Here is a 13,392-nt window from a genome sequence, read left to right on the forward strand (position 1 = left end):
GCGAACATGAGCTATCAGATATCCTGCTGGAAAACACAGAATGAGGTCAGCAAAACTGCCAAAGTCTGGTAAGCAGCTGAGTTATTAACAATGACAAATTGCCAACCATATTGCATTTTATTGGATATGTGACACTCTGTAGGAAACTCCTGCTCCACCACATGCAAAATGGAACTGATATAATTGTATTGTTCCCTCTTGTGATGAAAAACCCAACAATTCATCTTCATCCAAATTCCACCCACCATGCAGTGCTTTTAACAAACTCCTCTTCTTTTTTTTTTCCTGACTCTGAAGTCCTCATATTTTCAAAGTTTTTTGTCACTTTTAGAATTATATGGCGAAGTTACTGGGATCCTTGGGCAAAATTCTGCATATCCAGTTCAAATATGATTTTAAATTCAGGCTGCCTAAGTAAATTCATTGAGGCCAGAGGCAGAAATACAGATGTTTTGTCAAAACATAAAAGGCCAAATGCAATGTGGAAGGGTTGCGGTTTGATCCTGCTTTCCAAAACTGGTCAGAGAGACATCTTCTGGCATGGTACGCATTGTGTACTTCAAATACAGGGATTAAAACTCTGAGAACCAAGGTGTGCTCTTGGTGGTCTAAGCACCAATGGTGCTCACAGAGACATATGCAGGTAGTCTAGATGTAATTTTGTACAGATCTGGCATGTGCTGAAGACATCTCCTCTCATACAAATGTCAGAAAAGCTATGGGATTTGATGAGTTGGTATGCCTCCAGTCCTGTGTATCCTTTTGAACTAGAACAGTGCTTGATACTTGTCTGATTGTTATTTAAAATTTTTTTATTCAGGGTACCTGGGTGTAGGTCTATTTGGTAATGCTGTGCTCATTTACGTTAAGGAGAATCTGTGCAGAATATGTATATATATATTTGCTTTATTTTTTCAAAGCAACAGAATTACAAATGCATGTAAATTGTAAATTTATTGTTCTTTTTTTTTTTCCTGGTCTAATGAAATTTATTATAAACCTGGCACTTTTTTCTTCCTATTATATACATCTTTTGTGTTTCTAGGTCTAAAAGAATAAAGATCTTATACCAAGCAACAAAAAAAGTTACCATGTTTTTCCAGTTTGTACATTAAATACCCATGCCATTGAGCTACTGTATTGATTTCTTCAGAGCTTTCTGTAATTTTTATTTTATCTTCTTCCATATTCAACTCTATTTCCAGTCAATTTATGAATAAAAATAAGGATGTTGCAAAAAAGAAAAAAATAAATAATGTTAATTTTATTCTTAGTAAAGTTATTCCAGATAACTGAAAGCTTAAACTGGTCTGAAGAGGAGACTAGTATATGCTCTCTAAAACTAGTCATAATAAATACTTTACAAAACATTTCTAACAACAGATGCTACTGGCACTAGAAGTGCTTTAAATGAAAACTGATTAAAGTATATAATTGAGATCGGGGTCTGGGATTTCAGTTTTAACCTTTTTTTTTTCTTTTTTTTTTCTCCCCCCCACCCCCTTGAGTTTTGTGGATGTAATAAACACTTTGTAGAGAGAGATATATATCCTACTACCAGAATAATAAAAGTAACATCAGTGTTGAAGTGTTATTTTCATGCCATTTGTTACTTAATATCTGTTTGGGTTTTTTTAATAGAGCTATCCCACGCTTATTAAAACTCTGTAACACCTTCTTTCAAGTTCAGACCTCTAAATACAGATTGTATTTTGGAAATGGAATTGCAGACTGATGAGACATTTCATTTATAAAACTGCTGACAGAAACATAACTGTGGCAGTCTGCCTTTATTATATTACGACATACTGTACTTCTATTAACCTGAAAATGCTCAGAACTGATTTTTTTTCTCATGAAGGGATTAAATTCTTCCCCCCCCCCCCCCTTAAATTTGCTTTTATCAGGTCATATTTATTAGGCCAGATCATATTTCTTGAGAAAAATCCAGTAATATTAGCCAACTTGGAATAAGTGTTATTAGATTAATGATATTAACAAAAAAGCCAACTTAGTGATTAATATACTGATACACTCATTTTAGCTGCAGATGTAAATTTGTATGGATGTCATAAGAGCTAGGCTTTTTATGCAGAATATTGTTTGGGTTTAAGAAATTTTAGATGGATACCCCAGTAATATTGGGGGTGGAGACAGAAGAGAGAGAGACAGCGAGAGAGAGAAGACGACGAAGAGGAGGAGGGGAAGAGACTAGAGACTAGACGTTAATGTTCCTGAGCCTTCATCAGCTGGAGGAATGTTCAAGGCTCTGCCTCTGTCAGTGGGCATTACTGACACCTTGGGAACTTGGACATACTTTTAGGACTCCCTGCTGTCTGAGGTTGCATGCTCCAGAAGCTCTCTTGACTTCTAGGTATTCAAGGAACCAGATTAATTCAGTGTTGCCTCACCATAAGGTTTGACTTGACACTGGCTGTCATATTTCTTTATTGCACCATACAGTAAGTAACAGTTATAACAATGAAACTGTGGACCAAAAGACATAAAAGGATGTTCAGTTGTAAGTAAAGGGGGGAAGCAATGAACAGAAACACACAAAGACACAGACCTGGTAGACAAGGGATAATGGAGACAATGCCAAAAATCCAGAGTCTGCAATTATTAATTGATGGGCCATTGAGAAACTGCAGGCACAGCTTTGGAGAGGGCCAGCCTGGTCTTTGCAGCTGTTTAGGGGGTGGGAACTAGAGGAATATGAGGACTTGGGATACTTGGGACTGCGCAAAGTTTATGAAGGAATGTTTAGGGGAAGGAGATAGAGGAGGAACAAAGGAGGATCAGGCAGAAGTGGTAATAAAAGGGGCCACTCATGTGTAAACCTATGCTTGTCTGACCAACCCCAGTGCCTGATCACCCCAGCTAGCCTGTCTTCTTATTAAATCCTTTCTTAATGATGTTTCTGTGTAATCTCACTCTCTATACCATGTGTGTCAGTGCTGCAGGGACTCAGTGCCAGCTACTGGGGGACTGGTGTGAGGGGACTGGGTGCCAGTTGCCAGGGTCAGACCAAGGATGTGGGCACCCCTGGCCTGTGGTGTCAGCTACTGGAGCCAGTGGGGTCTCAGCATTAGCTGCTGCAGTCGCAGGGGTCTCCAACCTCCAGCCACTGGGGTGGAAGCAGTGCATGCCCCAAAAAACAGCTACTGGGGGGGACCAGGGTGAGTGAGGGGCTCGGCACTAGAGCCACCTGGCGCTGTGGGTCACAGCCTGTGTGCTGGGTGCTGGCTGCTGGGTGTGAGTGTCTGTACCTGCCCCAAACCAGGTGTGCGTGTGGTGTGTGTGTGGATTCGCTGGAAAACTCCAAGCTTGACAAGCCAGTGAGTAGGAGACTAGCTTGTCCCAAAGGCCCTGAGTGGCAGCTGTAAGCTTCCTGGGGATGTCTCGGATGCCCTACAGACTCATTAAGGATGAGCTGCTTATTAATAAGCAATTGAAGTGAGACTCTAGCAGGTATGCCATTTGAGATTGCAGAAACCTGAATATAGGTGAGTACTGACCAAACACTGCAGTCTAATTACTTGTTAATGTGCCATATTGGATGCTCTGCCTGAAGGCTAGTCACCACTGCAGTACAACACAGGTCTCCCAAAGATACTGCACCATATCTCACAGCCCTAAGTAGATGTTTCATATAACCTCGGATGTCCAAAGGGGCAGTAATGCTTATTTTTGGCCAACTGCATTGAGCCAGACCTGTCTAATTTTAGGTGAGAACAATAGTTGTACAGACTCCACTGACTAGACCTCATTGTGTAAACCTCATCTTAGGTTCTTATCTTGTATGTATGTCATATGTAGACATGAGTGTAGTTATTTAGTGTTAAGTGTATACAGTCTACAGTTCAATTATACCTCTGGGAGGATTGTCAAAGTATCTACACACCTAAAGCTTCCAGAACAGATGCTTGAATACTTCTGGAAATTCCATTTGGCATGTAAATACCCTTAAATAAAAATAAAATAAAAAAATATTAAAAAACATCCCTGAATGAAAAACATAATAGACAGCCCTTATTTTTACTTTTTCTATTTTTTTTTTTTTTTTTTGCAATTTTAGCAAATTGTTATAGAAACAATTGTTATTTAAAAAAAAAAAAAATTGGAAAGTTCATTATCTGCAACTGCACTTCAGTAGTCATTGTTAAGAAGCTTTTCCATTTCTCTTTCTGAGCTATATCACATTTCACTTTTTTGCTTTGCTTATCTCAAGTAAAGGATTGGAAATGGCATATTACACAAAAATATGTTCAAAGACAACAAATGTCATAATGAATAATCAGTTTGTAGGAACTATTGAAGAAACAGTTTTCTGTAGATAAAAATCTTTGTTTGAGTTGAATACTGGTGCCACCAGCTTTATTAATTTCCAGGTTATAATATTTGTATTGACTATAAAATGATACTGTAGGCAATAATAGTTAACTATGCCATAAATTAATTGGATTAATTTTGAAAAAAAAGAAGAAAAATCCTGAATTCAATTTATTTCAAGCTAAATTATTGATATATGTTTATTAGATATTCATGTCTCCTTTCCTTTTTGATTCTTAGAAGTACTGCTGTCTGGCAATACTACTGTCCTTTTTTCCTTTTCCTTTTCCTTTTCCTTTTCCCTTTCCTTACCCTTTTCTTTCCCCTTTTCCTTTCCCTTTTCCTTCCCCTTTTCCTTCCCCTTTTCATGCCTCTTCCCCTTCTCCTTCCTCCTTCTCCTTCCCTTGCACTTTTGTCTTCCTTTTCCCTTTCCCATTTCCTCTTTCCTGTCCTCCTATTTCTTTTCCCTTTTTATTTTAATTTCTCCTTTGCTTTTCTCCTTTTTTCCCTTTTTCCTTTTAAATTTTTTCCTTTTTTCCTCTTTTCTTTTTTCCTTTTCCCCTTCCTTCCTTCCTTCCTTCCTCCCTCCCTCCCTCCCTCCCTCCCTCAATCTCTTCTTCCCTCCCTTCCTACCTTTTTCCCTCCCACTCTCCTTCCCTCTTTCCTGTATATTTGGCAAATATGCACTCATTTTTGTCTGTTTGTGGAGGGTTACTCCATGCAAACATGAACAGTATTATTTATTCGCTATGTCTTAGCTGCTAAATAAAAAGGAACTGAGTATCTATTACAGTCTTGTGTATGTTGCCTTTAGGGAGGGGCCATGCTGTGAACTCTGCACTAAACTGTGACTTGGCAGTGTCTTGTAGAGAGCTGGTTAGAGAGATCCAAAATAGGCTGACAGAGCAAGTTAGCAATTAACTAGTATGAATTAATTGCGGATCCAATGCTTAATCTCACTTCCTGACCTTGTTTTACCTACAGATAGATGTCCCCTGTACTACACTAAATTAAATATTGAAGCTATCTCATGGAGCTGTAATAATGTGTTTGGTTTACTCTTGTTTAATCAAAACACCTACTAATGTCTAGTATCATTTCTCCAAATAGAATGAAGTCTCAAAATGACTGAACAGTTTCAGCTGATTACATAATAAATATGAGACTATATCTTAAATAACTTGTGGTGTGCTCTCTGTTTTTGTCACTTCATAGTGTAACTTAGGGATTAAGTCAGCCTTCAGGGAGGAGAGGAGTAGTGCACACGTAGCATCAAGTCTGATATTGGAGATAACACTGGAATGAGCGGCCAAGTTGTCCAGTTTGGTGCCATGGAGCCCTGTGCTACCACTGGACATGTGTTTAGAAAATCAGGTTTTGCTTTTATACCAGATGATAAGTGTATTTTGCACACTATTCACCTCTTTTAATCCAGAGAAACCCAAAGACTTGTTGCATAGAAGTTTCACTGACTTTGTACTGCAAAATTTAAAAAAGAAACATATTCTGTGAACTGTATTTTCTTTTTTTCAAGAATGTATGCTTAGCCCTTTCTTTTAGTTTCACAAGGTAGGGTGAATGGAATTTGCAGACAGACTTAAGAATGGCTAGTAAGAATTAAATGAAAAGATCTTAAATGGAAAGAATCTGTTCGTGTAAATGCAGATCCAGTATATTTTCTTTCAGATTCTCCTGATTGCAAAGATCTAGGGTTATTTTTGGTGCTGTAAGTAATTATTCTCTCATGGGAAGGTCTTTTTAAAACGTCTGAAACATTATTTCATAAACACTTAAATATTTCTACTGTTACCAACAGTGAGCAGTTTAATAATCTGGAATAGATACAGTACTTGCTTATATAATTTTTTAATAGTGTCACTTCACTGAGTGCAAGGTGTCACTATGGCATAACAGTGTTTTAAGACATTGGACATTTAAGTCATTTGTGAGTGTCTAAATGAAATGATTGGATTAGTTTTTTTGCAGTTGTGCTAGTTTTGGCTGGGGTAGGGTTAATTTTCTTCGTAGTAGCTAGTATGGGTCTATGTTTTGGATTTGTACTGAAAACAGTCTTGATAATGTAGAGATGTTTTCATTATTGTTAAGCAGTGCTTACACAGGGTCAAGGCCTTTTCTGCTCCTCACCCCCCCCGCCAAGTGAGTAGGCTGGGGGTGCACAAGAAGTTGGGAGGGGACACAGCTGGGACAGCTGACCCAAGGAGTATTGCATACCATATGACATCATGCTCAACAAATAAAACTGGGAAAAGAAGAAGGATGTGGGGTGATGTTTGGAGTAATGGCGTTTGTCTTCCCAAGTAACAGTTACACGTGATGGAGCCCTGCTTTCCTGGAGGTGTCCGAACTCATGCTTGCTGACAGGAAGCAGTGAATGAATTTCTTATGTTGCTTTGCTTGCGTGTGCAGCTTTTGCTTTACCTATTAAATCATCTTTATCTCAACCCACGAGTTTTCTCACTTTTACCCTTCCGATTCTCTCTCCCATCCCACCATGGGGGGGACTGAGCGAGCGGCTGTGTGGTGCTTAGTTGCCAGCTGGGGTTAAACCACGACAGAAATTTAAAATCAGATTTTCTTTTTAACAGCAGTTCCATTGTTTCCTAAAGGCATATAAGTTTGGTCAGCTCTCTTTTTGTGTGAACTGCATGTAACATGTAATGTCTTTCCAAATGTGAATTGATATGAAGGCTTAATATTTTGTAGTACATACTCACTGATATCTTTGGTAAGTAAGAATTCAGTTCAGCTTGTAATGTCTCCTGACTTAGAATCATAAAATCATTTAGTTTGGAAAAGACCTTTAAGGTCATTGAGTCCAACCCTTAACCTAACACTGCCAAGTCCCACTAAACCATGTCCCTAAGTGCCCCATGTACAGGTCTTTTAAATACATCCAGGGATGGTGAATCAACCATTTCCCCAGACTGTTGCAGTGCTTGATAACCCTTTCAGCAAAGAATTTTTTCCCCATATCCAGTCTAAACCTCCCCTCGTGCAACTTGAGGCAGTTTGCTCTTGTCCTATCACTTGTTACCTGGGAAAAGAGACCAACACCCACCTCTCTATAACCTCCTTTCACGTAGTTGTAGAGAGTGATAACGTCACCCCTGAGCATCTTCTTCTCCAATAAAACAACCGCAGTCCCCTCAGCCGCTATTCATAAGACTTGTGCTCTAGACCCTTCACCAGCTTTGTTGCTCTTCCTTGGATGCTGTCCAGCACCTCAATGTCCTTCTTGTAGCGAGGGGCCCAAAAATGAACACAGGATTCGAGGTGCAGCCTAACCAGTGCCAAGTACAGGGGGACAGTCACTTCCCAACTTCTGCTGGCCACACTGTTTCTCATACGAGCCAGGATGCTGTTGGCCTTCTTGGCCACCTGGGCACACTGCTGGCTCATCTTCAGCCGGCTGTCAATCAACACCCCCAGGTCATTTTCTGCAGGTCAGCTTTCCAGCCACTCGTCCCCAAGCCTCTAGCATTGCATGGGGTTGTTTTGACCCAAGTAAAGGACCTGGCTCTTTGCCTTGTTGAACCTCATACAGTTGGCCTCTGCCCATCGATCCAGCTTGTCCAGATCCCTCTGCAGAGCCTTCCTACCCTCAAGCAGATCAACACTCCCACCCAACTTGTTGTCTGCAAACTTGTTGAGGGTGCACTCAATCCCCTCATCCAGATCATTGATAAAGTTATTAAACAGAACTGGCCCCAGTACTGAGCCCTGGGGAACACCAGTTGTGACCTGCTGCCAACTGGATTTAACTTCATTCACCACCAGTCTTTGGGCCTGGCCATCCAGCCAGTTTTTTATCCAGCAAAGTGTATGCCTGTCTAAGCCACGAGCCGCCAGTTTCTCCAGGAGAATGCTTAGGAAATGATGCCAAAGACTTTCCTAAAGTCCAGGTAGACAAAATCCACAGCCTTTCCCTCATCCACTAGGCGGGTCACCTGGTCATAGAAGGAGATCAGGTTAGTCAGGCAGGACCTGCCTTTCATAAACCCATGCTGGCTGGGCCTGATCACCTGGTTGTCCTGTACGTGCCATGTGATGGCACTCAAGATGACCTGCTCGACAGCCTTCCCCAGCACTGAGGTCAGGCTGACAGGCCTGTAGTTCCCTGGATCCTCCTTCCGACCCTTCTTGTAGATGGGAGTCACATTTGCTAACCTCCCGTCATCTGGGACCTCCCCTGTTAGCCAGGACTGCTGATAGATGATGGAAAGTGGCTTGGTGAGCACTTCCACCAGCTCCCTCAGTACCCTTGGGTGGATCCCATCCGGCCCCATAGATTCGTGTATGTAACTTGTGCATGTGTATGATTTCCACAGTATCATCCCACCCTGGCCATAGCAAGGGTAGAATACAGTCCAAAGAAGAGTTTCCTTTCTATATCTTGTGTTAAGTATGGGGAATTAAAGACATGGGTTCCACCTGGATTAACTATAGTTATCTTTTAGTACTCAGTATATTTTTCAATGGTGGTGCAGAGACATCTTTTTGAGTGTCAGCAGTGAAAAGTAGGAGAAACTTGCCTCGTCTTACCACGTACATCTACTTTAATTCTTTGGCAAAGGAGTGTTTGGTACATTCCATTCTGCCTTCTCCAGTAGTGTGGCCTGAAATGGAGATGAGTACTTTTTTTTAGTGAAGATAAATGTTGACAAACTGAGATTTGCTGGGGAAATTTATTAGGAGCATATGAAATCTTACATTGTTTTTATATATATATTTGTAACTTTATACATAACTTTTTATAGATAACAAATTTTTATATATATAGTTTTATAACTATATGTATATCCTATAGTTTTATATGTATGTCCCTCTTGATATAAATTTACTGCCTTTTGCACATATTTGCCCCAGATACAGCCAGCAAAAAAGACTTGACATGCATATTAGGCATAACGAATTTCAAGATACTCTAAGGATACAAGTTTTTAGAGCACTTAAGTTATTTTTTAAACTGCAAGCCCTCCTTACTCATAACTATAATTAAACTGGTGCTCTGCTGTAATATACCATTGTTTGTGTGAGACTTACGGTGTTGGTATAATCCCTGATTTTAGAATTAGTCTACTCTGTGTCTGCTGCCTGTAAGCCAACTGAAGGATGCTGAGTTGTGTTTCTGATTTTAGTCTTACTCGGGAATTGAATTTGCTCTTCATCATGAGTTTTATTAGTGCACTGCAAACCACATTTATTTCCAGCAAGGATGTGCAAGGGAAGGTATGTGTGTGTGGTGGGTAGCTGGGGGTGGGGAAGGAAAAGGGGGAAATTATGTCTATAATGGTTTCTGAATGTCAGTATGCTTCTGCTAATATAGTTATATTTCAGCTCTGCTGAAGTTCACTAGGAAGGAATTTACTTGAAACATTTTTGTCCAATGCTTGCCACATTACTATGAAGTAAAACAGCGTGGGCATTTTACAAATTGTGGGGTTAACTGAATTTCTAGCAGTAGAAAAGAAAGTAGGTTGCTTACTACAAAACTGCTCATCCACCAGTATCTCTCAAGCCTGAATCCTTGATATAATTTTCAAGCTCAAAACTTTCTGTCATGTGTCTACACACCTCATGTTTCAGTGCAACTGTATAACAGTAAACATGGCACAGCACTGATTGTTCACTGCATTATCTATTGAATGATATGCTAGACTGAGTCTGTCCCTCTTACTAACATCATCCCACTGCTCAATAAAAAAGAAGTGCAATTCTTGTGTTCTTTGAAAGTAAGGACTGGTCTGGTTTTCCTCTCATAGCCAGCTTTCCCCAAATACTTTTGCCTTCTAAACTCCAAATCTCTTAAATTTATTTTTTCACATTAATATTTAAGCCTGTGTGACTTTTACCTTGTAAAAGGACAGATAAATTTTCTTATATTTATAAGGATTACAAAGTGAAATCAAATACACTGTTTGAAGTCAGTGAGGCTTTTTGCCACCAAGTTTTCTCCCTCAAAATTTTACTTCTGGCCAAAGACAGACATCATCAGGTTGGCAATTCAGGCTCTTAGCAGAACAGCTGTTGAGAAAGAAGATAAGAATTATTAAATCCTTACATCTTTTTTTTCTGGGGAAAAAAAAAAAAAGAATGCTGAACACTGACGTTTTCTGTTCATCTATTGTCCCTGTTTAAGTTCTTTGCTTTATTGTTCATAGAACAACTCTCTCAAACTCTGTTTGAAAAACAATATGAAATAATAAGTTTCAATATATGCCTTGAAAATGCAGGACACCTCGTTGCAATAATACTTAACCTCAGTTTTATTCTGTTTCCACACTTTGTCTCAAACTGTTTCTTTTCAAGAAAGATTTGTTTCTTACTGGAACAAATTTCAGCTTTCACTTCCTTCTACTGGAGAGCTCCTTTTCATAAAAGTTACTTTGAATCAAGGAAAAACAGTAAATATCAGAAAAGGGGAAATTCGTCTGAACAGTCAAGCCTAAGTTTGTTCAATCTTTATGTTAATTATTCTTTCTGGAAAATGAAAACCAAGGAATCTTTTTTATCAAACAGATATGGGTACTTGATTAGCTAATAATCTAAGGCTTTTTTTTTTTTTCATGAAACTCTAATCAAACAAGCTTTTAAAACATATTCTTATAGTCATGTGCATGAAGTTCATTTTAAGTCCAAACAGGTAAATCCATTTGCAGGTTATTTTCACCATGTTGTTTATAATAGATACACCATCTGCCCAACATGTCTACTTCAGACCCTTTGACATTATAAAGTATATAAAAGGTCATTTCCTATTGCCTTGGACAACATTTTATCTTCCAAAATCAACCATCGAACAGGTAAGTGTGTATTTCAAGGCGATTCCCTGCCTTTCAGAGGTCAGTGTGGTTCAGTGGCATTAGACTTCACTGTTTCTGAAGTGCTTTGAAATACCTCAGGAAATAAGTAGAAAATATCACTGTGTTAGGTTTTTTTTCCCCTGAACTGAAATCATTAGAAAAGAAAGGGAGTTGTCTTTGCTGCCTTTCTGAGAGAGTCTACTTTGCTGTCTTTCTGAGAGATTTAGCTGTTGCCTTACCAGCACAATGCGAACCACAGTCCAGTCACATATATATTTAGAAAATACAGACATATATACATATGCACACAAAAATATGCATAAACTGGGTTAGGAAGACTAATCAAAACCATACAATTTTACTGAAGAACAAATGGTGTAGGATTTACATTTTTTGGTCTCACTGCTATTATAGAGGTTTGGAGAAAACTTGATATGAAACATTTCTGAGTGTCACACTGGTTTTCACCCAGATTCAAACCTTTTTAATGATGAAGTTTCTATGAACTTCAGTTAATTCAATGTGCATAATAACAGAGATTTCAATTTTCAGATCTTATGTAATTCAGAAGGTAGAAATAGAAAATAAGACAACAAATCCTATTTTCCTATATTTTATATTCTTTTATTAACTGCATTTGTGTATACTTAAAATAGTTGGAACTTTATTTACACCGTTTTCAATGGCGCAATTCAGTTTTAAAAAAAGAGTGTAAAACCCCTTACCTTTTATCATGTTGAACACTTTAAAAATTCTACTTCAGCCCTTCACATGTTTTGTCAATACAAATGTAAATAAACAAACCTACCAAGTATAACATGTGAAAACAGTATCTAATGATATATCTGTATGAGTCAACTGTTCCCCTTACCCATAGCCAAGTAAAGTGATGCCAATATGGACAATAAACAACATATTACTTCTTTTCTGCTTTGTCTCTTGTTAAATCATAAACAGTGCTATCTCAGAATGAATGAAATATAACACTAATGTGGTTTTTTTTGCATCAGTTCTAAAGGAAAATTAACAGAACATATAATTTTCTCTGAATCTAAATTCTGTGTCTGCTGCTCATTCATTCATTGCTTCTCTTAGGAAGTTTAGGAAATTAGGTTGGAATGTCCCCATCTGAAATAATGATTTAAACAGGTCTGACTTGCATTATCCATCTCCTTTCTTTGCTTCCTTCTATAATAAAATTTACTTGTCTTATGCTTATTAATTTTATATGTGGGCATAATTGAGATAGGTGGATGAAACTTGACACCTGCATGAACTCTCCTGTATTTTGAATGGTGATGCAGCTGAAGACATCAGCAAGAAATATAACTTCTTTTTGTTAGCCTCTGGCAGATTTAATATATATCCTCTTTACATGAATGAAGATGACCTTTTTTCCATCATTTAGGGAATTAACTACCAATGATCACCCCAGGACTCTAGATAATTAAAGGGGACAAGTAGCATGAGATGCCTGATTAAGTTATTACTCTAAAACCAGGGTGGACTTGTCATTAAACATCATACTACAGATCTGGATAATAATGCAGCTCACCAGCTGTCTGTTGACCAGAAGATGGGCTAGTAAGTGTGGAGGTATACCATTCAGTATACCATTCCAAAATTTAAATTCCGTGTCAAGATTTGAGGACTTTTTGGTTTCAGATAAATAAAGTAAGAAATCATCTAGAGCTCAGCAACCAAAGCATTAGTTTTTAATCAGTTTCTGGGAAATTATTCATTGTGCTGAATTTAAATCCTCAGTGAATTATCTAAGGCAATTAGGACATCACAACTTTTTCAGTTTGATTGTTAGCAACAAATGAAGGCTGCAGCAGGTTTATGTAAAATTAGAACTTGCTAAGATTTATTATAGTCTTCAGCATTCATAAAACCCTTCCTGTTTAGCCCTCCAACAACATGCTGTATCCTGGCAAGAAACCAGCAAGTTATGATAGCTGCCTGATATTAATTAATAATTTAGCTTTTACAGTAGTCCTGGCCTTTATCCTAGAAATGCTTTTTGTGAGCCCTGGCAGTTTATTAGCAGATGCACTGCAGGCAATTAGAAGATGACATCTTCATACAGCTTTGTTGCCCGTTTACCTATTTCGTAAAGCATTTTCATTGCTTGCAGTTGGCTTGTCTTGGAACAGGTACAAAAATACTTGCACCTAAAGTAATGTATAAATGCCTTACAATGGCTCTATTGTCATAGGAAATATATGTAGTGAAA

Source organism: Gavia stellata, chromosome 1 (assembly GCF_030936135.1).
Source record: "Gavia stellata isolate bGavSte3 chromosome 1, bGavSte3.hap2, whole genome shotgun sequence".
NCBI lineage: Eukaryota > Metazoa > Chordata > Aves > Gaviiformes > Gaviidae > Gavia > Gavia stellata.